Source organism: Psammomys obesus, unplaced genomic scaffold, assembly GCF_907164565.1.
Source record: "Psammomys obesus unplaced genomic scaffold, mPsaObe1.curated_primary_1811, whole genome shotgun sequence".
NCBI classification, from domain to species: domain Eukaryota; kingdom Metazoa; phylum Chordata; class Mammalia; order Rodentia; family Muridae; genus Psammomys; species Psammomys obesus.
The window spans coordinates 5,075,676-5,084,280 of NW_026586816.1; the positions used below are offsets into that span (position 1 = coordinate 5,075,676).

At 45.5% G+C, this 8,605-nt stretch overlaps 1 protein-coding gene across 1 annotated transcript in view; it reads right to left on the bottom strand.

The window, feature by feature from the left end:
* Window positions 1-8,589, bottom strand: part of Slc24a3 (solute carrier family 24 member 3) — a 480,324-nt gene extending 471,735 nt beyond the window's left edge. The window contains exon 1 of the mRNA XM_055602620.1: window positions 8,475-8,589. The gene's annotated coding sequence lies outside the window, so the exon portion shown is untranslated. The remainder of the gene's footprint in view (window positions 1-8,474) is intronic.
* Window positions 8,590-8,605: the final 16 nt, after the last annotated feature.

The following is an 8,605-nucleotide window of genomic DNA, read 5'->3' on the forward strand; positions in this document are numbered from 1 at the left end:
ACACATATATACACACACACACATATACACACACACACATACACACACACATACACACACACACACACACGAGTCATTAAATACAGGTGTTGGTCTTGTTATTTGAGATAGGGTTTCTCTGTGTAGCCCTGGCTGTCCTGGACTCCTTTTGTAGACCAGGCTGACCTTGAACTCACAGAGATCCACCTGTTTCTGCCCCCCTGAGTGCTGGGATTACAGGCGTGCGCCACCACACCTAGTTAAACAAAGCTTTTTCTTTTTTTTTAAGGGAGTGGAAAATTCTTCATTGAGAACATTTTGTAGAATGGCTGGAGAGACTAAGAGGACCTAGGTTTGATCCTGAGCTCCCATATGACAGCTCACAACCTTCTGTAACTCTAGCCGAGGGGATCCAACATTCTCTCCTGGTCTCCACAGGCACCACAACACATGTGGTGCACAGATATACATTTAGTCAAAATACGCACAGGTGTTACTATAAGTAAATAATAAACACATAAAAATATTAATATAAATCAGACCAAAGGTCTGTATATCACATATGACTGTATATTCAGCAGCTGGGAGGCTAAGTCAGAAGGATCATAAGTTCAAGACCAGCCTGAGATGGATAACAAAACATCTCAAAACATAAATAAAAACTCAGTAAAAAGGGTGAAAAAAATGAGGGGAGAAAGATTCGGAGGTGCTTTCAGGAATTCAAGTGAACAAGGGTGAGGACCTCAAAGAGAGGAAGGGCCTGAGTGTCATGCCCTTCAGATTAGAAGAGTCTGGTTGAAGACCTAAGAGACTAGACAGACATAAACCCACATTAGCCTTGTAACGCCCCTGACAAGGTACGCAGAGCAAATCGCATGCACATCTTAGGAAAAGGAAACGAAGTCTAAAACAATAGCTAGGACAGCATCAGACTTCTTAGGCATCATTGAAAGAAAGATAACCAAGTGTCCTCCCAGGGAAAATGAGGTCCATCCTAAACTTTTTTTCTTTTATTTTAAATTAAGGCGAGCCTCAAAAATCATAACCTTCCTGCCTCCCAAGTTCTAGGGTTCTAGGTGTGTAACCTAAATTGACCCAATCCATCCAACCTGCAACTTGGTAGAAGAATGATATCGTCAAATGTGTGCTTTCTGTGTCTTACTACAAAGGCACCTGGAATATATGATACTCAAAGCGACTGCAGAAGCCAAGAGAGACACACACATGACTTCTAGGAAGGCAGCTTCCAGGGTAGAGCTGAGGGGAAGTGGCAAGGTGACAGCTGGACAGCAGGATTGCCAAGTAACTGACCACACAAGGAAAGGCCAGAAGAATCTGGATGAAGATCACTTCCAAAAGAAACCCTGATCGAGAACTTAATGTGTACATATGAAGATGAGACGAGGCCTCAGGAAGAGAGTCTGGTCTGAAATTGTAGCAAAGGCTTAGAAAACTAAGCAGAAGAATATTGACTAATGTTCAGAACAGAAAAAAAGATGAGTTCAGTGTATTTCACAGCTCAGCAACATGGAGCCTTGACAGGCCACAATACAGTGTATGTTGCATATCAACCTACACAGGTGAGGCTCGGTCTGGGCTGCACATTGGCACCAACAAATAACCTCAACGCACACAGCACATTCTGGGCATCCCATCAGGATCTCTGCATAAGATCCAAATTCAAGGGAAGCTCAGAGTTCCCTAGATGACACTGCAGAGAAGACTGGAGCTCCCCAAAGAGTTAACTTTCACCTTCCTGCACACTTCTCAGAGGTCCTCATCTGTGGTTGCAACTGCTGATATTCCTGGATTTCCACCGTTAGCTTCATGTCCCACCAGCTCACTATGTCAAAGGATCCAAAAATGAACACTTCACTGAAAATAACATCGTTGCCTCCTGCAGTCAAAGTCTCGGGCCAGTCCAGTCACCATAGTCTCTCCTACCCCCCTTGATTCTTCCTTCATGTCCTCCAGAGGTTCACATTCTGGTGACAGACCAGGTTGCTAGAATAAAAATGCCTTTTTTTTTTCTAAGCCAGAACAAAGCAGAAATGTAAAGCGAAAAATGAAGAGGAACACTGTCAATACTGCAAAAACCACAAATGGGAAATCTTCCAAAGTGGGTAGCAGCTGATCTGACTCTACTTACACCCTCTCAGGAATACATAGCTACTGAGAAGCAAAGAAAGGATGCTAGAGTGTGTGATTTACATAAGCAACCAGCACCAGCCTTTCCTCATCTCTAGAGCTCCCTTCTAATCCTGAACTCCAGACTTCGAAGCATCACAGCCAACCAGCTCCATGGTCCACATGTGGGTCCAAGTCCACTGAGATCTTACCCAGATAATATCAAAAATATCTACAGATGTCCTAACCCCATAAGCATGTATGTGGTTTAAAAAAACAAAAAACAAAACAAAACAAAACAAACTTAGCCATACAGCCTCCACGTTATAGTTAACTGCACTTGGATCCATTAACTTCTGCCAATATAACTATTTTTAAAAGGGGGCATCTCATTATTTTTAAGTTCCAATTTGCCACTTGATAATTAAGGGTGGAAAAATGTTATTTGTGGCTATTGGCCACCTACACTTGCATCTCTGTCAGTTTCCTGCAATTTTTTTTGCTCAGTTTCCTAGGAGTTTGTCTAATTGCCTACTCTTTACCTTCTAGTTTCTTTTTGTTTTCAAGGTTCCAAAACCTCTGAAGCCACATACTATTCCAGGACACACTGTATTTCTCATTCATATCCCCAACAATTCTTCAAAAGGAGCGATGCAAGATAGATACTAGTATCTGTCTCAGACACCACGGTCACTCCAACAATGAGCAAAATGCCTGACTAAAGGGGACATAGATCCCTGGATCTCACACCCTTGGGATCCTGAAAAGGACTCCTTACAAGGAATCTCCTAAGAAGAATTTCACAAAAAGACAGCTAACAAAGGCGGGGACAGGGAAGCAATCAAAGGATGGGGACACCCAAGACTGGCACCAGTGAGGAACATGGCCAATCCCAAACAGAAGCAGGCAGAGGACAGACAGTGGAATGCTGGAAGACTGTAGCCCGTCACCCCTTGGCTCGCAGCAAGCCTTCCTCCACCTGCACCCTCAATACTTCGTATCCTCAAATCCTACATGAGAGGACCTTGTTTGAAACTATTGCAAGCAATGAATAAACTGGCTATCAAATAAACTCTACAGCCAGAAAACCTCAAATGACCCTGCAGAGATCACAACTCTCTTGCAAGGTGAGTCCAGGGACACTTTTTGAACTCCCTGGTCCTCAGTTTCCTCATTAGGATAATCTATATAGTATCCTTCCATCTGTTACCAAACACATACCCAGAGGTTTTCCTTGTGCGCAGAAACACTCCGCACAGAAGCGCAAGCGGCCAGAGCTCTGCGCCATCAGCCAGCCTCCACCAGGCCGTGGAATGCTCAGCAAATAGCTGGTTTTGCAATTCTTTTGGCTTTGCCAACCCTCCAGGGTAAAAAAATCTTCCCACAAGGATTCAAGGCTTGCAAGGAGAGGAAATCTTTGAGAAAAAAAAAATCTGGGTTGATGAGCAGCTAAGAAAAGGCAGGAGGAAAGAAACACTTCTATATATGTTTGTGCAGAAAATAGAAAAGGTTGAAAGCAACGTGTTTCTAAAATACTGCTTCTATGAAACCAACCTTCTGTTACTCCATACTCCTCGGCTGACTGAAAAAGGCAGGGTGATTCCCTGTCTCGTGTTCACATCCTCTGCCAATGCTGGAAAATGTAGCGATATGCAGCTTAGGCACAGGCATCCCCAGGTTCAAATCCTACCATACTATCCAACTGACACCGAGCACAGCCTGCCACTTTTCTTCAGCCCAGTACTGTCCAAAAAAAAAAAAAAAAAATAGGCAACAACATCAAATTTACAGGACTAGAAATTATGAAAATAAGCACATGCCAGCAAGTAGGGCCCTGAAACATGATAGGGTGTTTTGTCTTGTTTTGATCACAACTATAAAAGTTCAGAAACTAGAAGGGCTTCTTTATCTATAACAAATACATTTTGAGCTCCTGTTATGGGCTGGGTAATAGGGGTGACAGATGTCAGCATAGATCACAGGGTCTCTGACCTCCCGGAGCTCAGAATCCAGTGAGGAGGAATGTTACTCAAACACTGAGCAAACAAACAGATAGCTGCCGACTTTGATAAATATCATCAACAGAAAGCGGTGTTTTCAGAGAACACAGTGGGGACTCTAGTGTGGTCCAGAAGATCTTGGCCTGGCAGTGAAGGATTAAGTAACTGCAAAAGTGAAGGAGCAGCGAGGTGGAGGACATAGCAGTACAGTGGGACCAGAAGAGTCACACCCCTGTGAGTCCCAAGCAAAAGGCCGAGGGAGGGGAAATGAAGTTAGCAGATCTGCAGGCTGCATCCCAAACCCTCTGATGAGTGGGATTCCATGGAAGCAAAGATGGAGTCTCAGGTTTGCAGTTCAAATCCCCACTGTAGTTCCTTCATTAAAAGTTACCTCATCTCCATACCAATATTTTCATGATTAGAGGACATTTCAAAGATATCATGCATGTATTTACAGTGTCTATTCACATGGGTGCACATACAAATGTCCACATGCAAATGTATATATGTACATACCTCCTTTATTTACCATTGGCTACTTTGGGAAATGCCTTCCTTCACTCCCAAATTAAAATCCCTTCAGCTCTCCAGACTTTTCCAAATACATCAATCACTATGTCTTCCATTATCCTGAGAAAGCGAAGACTCCATGTCCTCATTTTTTCAATCTGGTGCCATTGTTCCTGCCTTGACCAGCAGAAGACCACCGTGGCAGCAGCACTCTGTGGCTTCTGAAGCTAGAGCCTGAAATTAAAGCACTTCCACCTTGCTCCCATGGGTGTTGTTTCTTGGTACCTGGCTGCCACGTATGCTCTGAGGAAGTTCAAGCTGAGCCCCACAGAAAGGTCATGCATTGGTCTGAGTCAACATCCTCATCAGCCCTCATACATGGGAGTGATGTTGTCTTGGATAATTCTAGATCCATCTGTCAAGTCTCCCAGTCTTATAATCTTCCCAGCCATGGCTGGAGTAGAGAAAAGCCAGTGAACATGCCCAGCCAAATTCCTGAGCCAAAGTATCCCGGAGCAGAAAAGTTAAACAGGCATTTTAAATCAAGTTCGAGGCTAATTTGTCATATAGTAATAATAATTGAAATATAAAATATTTATCCATGTACATCCATATACACATACACATGCATAAATGTGTGTGTGCAAATATGTTTTTCTTAGTTACACCCTTGGGAACTTTCTAGAAACGATGTCTACAATTGCTTCTGAGTTAGAACCGCTATTTCTGGAGAAAAATGGCCATACAGTTTATAACAAGGAAAGAGAAACACTTCTAAGCCACTCAATATATACAAAGCTAATCCATTCTCATTGTAAGAATAAATGAAAACCCTCATTAGCAAATCTAACACCTCATTTAAATTGGCTTTGAACATAGAGATCAAAAAGGGAAATCTTCATCAGCAACAACTAAATAGGTCACCTGGGTTTTGGGTCTCCCCTGCTGAAGGCTTCCAGGACTGAAGACAGTGTTTGTAGACAAGGCACATGAAGTCTGCTCGGCACAGTGCCTGGCACTTGGGATGCCCAAACTGTAGTTGTTATTATTATTGCTTTTGCTGTAGTTAGAATTAAGAATTCTCATCATTCCAGCACTAACTCTTCCTGACCTAAATTAAACAATCCTCTTGTCCTAGCTACACAGAGGGGAAAAAACAGTATAGATTCTTTTCTACACTTCTTCTAACCCAAATACTGAGAGTTGCAAAACAGAAACAAAATTTCAGTCTATAACCAAATGTAGATTTGCTTAGCAATCAAGAAAGAGATTCCAAATTCTATGATTAGAAATGATAGACATTATGTAACTAACTGCCACACACCTCTATTCTGACTTTCTTATAAAAAGAACCAACTGCCCTTTTCATAAGAAAGTGAAAGAAGAGGTGGGGGAACCATGGGAAACAGCTGCTTAGGGTTTATTGTGTTATCTTTAATAATTACCACATGCTTTTAAAGGTAAGATGTTACCTTTGGCCATTAGGAAGGTACCTCTCACCATGACCATATAAACATCATATTGCACCCCAAAGCAAGGAACACAGCTGGGAGCAAAGAGCCAGGTCACCTCAAGCTGGTTTGTACCTCCACTCCTCGACTCCTGCGTGTCTTAACTCAGCCACTCTTTGTGAATCCCAGTGTCTTTAAAATGAGGCTAGATTCTGAAACTTTTGCCTGTGCTGAAAGGATACTATGTAGAATGGCCCCAAAGTTTTCAGGGTAAGGTCAGATGTTTATAATGCTAAATGGCAATCTCCCAAGCAAAACCATCCTTGGGAGAGCTCCACAAAGTGCTCAGTCTGTTCAAAAGTATCCTAAAAGAAAAGGGTGCCTTGCTGTTACAACTCGCCTGTGCCTTGTCTGTTAAGACCAGCAGCATCTAATGCCAGGAAAAGATGGTTAAAGACAGACCAAGGATTAGGAAGTCATGAAGTTGGGGGATAGAGGGAGTGAGCAGAGGCTGGGGAGCAGGGTCATTGGCACTGTTGGTTTTCCCAACTAAGTCTTTCAAGGGCTAGGAACCGGGGTTCCTAACATTGGCATTTACAGAGGGTTAAAAGAGAATTGAGAGTGGAAAAGAGAATATGAAAAAAATAAGAGAAGGAAAGAGATGGAGTATGCTGAAGAGTGATATCCAAGTCGGCAGTCCCTGAACAGAGATGTCATCGTCAGGGAAACTACTACAAAACGAAAGTCTAGTTATCAGGCTCCAAGTTTATGGTTTGTGATGTCTTATCAGCCCAGTGTCTGGTGGTGGTAGGAACTGAAGCCCCCTGCAGCTGACCTACCGTGTGGGTCACAGTCACCATCCAGGGGAAAAAAATGTTCTTCCTATTCTGGAAAGTGCTGGGAAGTCTGTCACTCACAAGGCCCCAACCTGTAGGGAAGCGGCCACCAAGTAATTGGCTTGGCATAGCTCTGGCCAACGGAGGCATAAACTGTCTGCTGGCTTTCACTCAAAAAAAAAAAAAACAAAAAAAAAAAACAAAAAACCTGCTTAGTGACAGTCAGTGGACGCCGCTTACCAGGTCTGACTCTGCCCTTGAAAAGTCTCGCTTCATTCAAACACCTCCCTCACGTCAGCACCTAAGGCCAGAAGGTCTGAGATCCAGACACAATGGAGAGCATCCTTGAGTCTAAGGGCTTCACTGGCGACGAGTATTACCATATATGATGAAGTCTGAAGAGAGATCTGTTAAGTTCAGAATGACCCCCTAGTTTCCCCACAAGACGCCACACCAGCCAATGTGAGGCAAATCCCTTTCTTGATTGATCGCACCTTTTAAACTGTCACCGTGGCTATCAAAATGCCTTTATTGTGTGCTTCAAAGCACTGTGTATCAGATCTGTGTCTCTCTTAACAGTACAGCATATATCTGTAACTGTTTCACCTCACAACCATTTACTTGTCTGCTTCCCCCACAAACCCTGATACTTGAAAAGCCAGGACACAAAATCATTTTACAACGGTTTTTTCTCCCAAGTCTTCCCTTTCCGTGGTGTTGTTTTGCTTTGTTTTGTTTTTTTACACAGCTGCACCCCAGAGTCCAAATTGTTTCCAATGGACAACTGTTCTAAGCACATTTCTCCTCAATGTCTATTTTAGCTCCAGAAAAGCCAGGGTAAAGACCAAAGTCTCGTGTGTGTGTGTGTGTGTGTGTGTGTGTGTGTGTGTGTGTGTGTGTGCGCGCGCGCGCGCGCGCGTGCGTGTGTACCACCAGCCAAGCACCAAGGAGAAGTGAACAGCATAGACCGGTCCATCCCTAACATCAAGTCCGCGGAAGGAAGCAAGCTGGCCTTGAGAAATGAATCCTTGTGTTCCTGCTGAGCGACCTGTTAAGGGAACATGCCGGTTCCTAAACCGTGGCTGCTGGCTACCACTTTCTCCCATCCGAACTTCCCGGCACCTGTTCTTGGACGGCAGCGGTGGCAAGGAGCATTCTCTGCTGCCCACCCCACCTGTTCTGTGTGGAGAGCACGTGGAGAGCCGGGCGTGAGCCGGCCAGCCTCTGTAAGCCCAAGCACAGGTGGCTGTTACCTGCACAGGTGCCGACCACCGCCGGAACAACTTTGTTGCTGGCGTTGGTGGTGAGGGGTTCTCGCTTAAGGGGAGACTCCCCGCCGCCACCGCCACGCCAGCCCTCGGCTGTGGGAAAGGGGCAGAAGGCAGGAGAGCCCAAGGGGACCGGCCACTCCCCCACCGCCGCAGTGCTAGAGCCCAGACCCCTTCCTGCGCAGCCCGGTCGGAGCCCGGCTGTCCCCGCGCCGGTTCCGCGGAGCGGCCGCCCCGCGCCGAGCCCCGGAGCCGAGCGGCTGGAACCGCAGCGCCCACTCGGGGCGGGCGGCGAGCACTCACCCTTCTGCTCTCGCAGGCTCGACAGCGACCAGAGCAGCAGCGCCACCGAGGCCAGGAAGCAGAGCTGGCTCAGCAGAAGGTCCCTCCGGCGACGGCGGCTGCGGCGGCGCGCGCGGTCCGGCTCGCCCGGC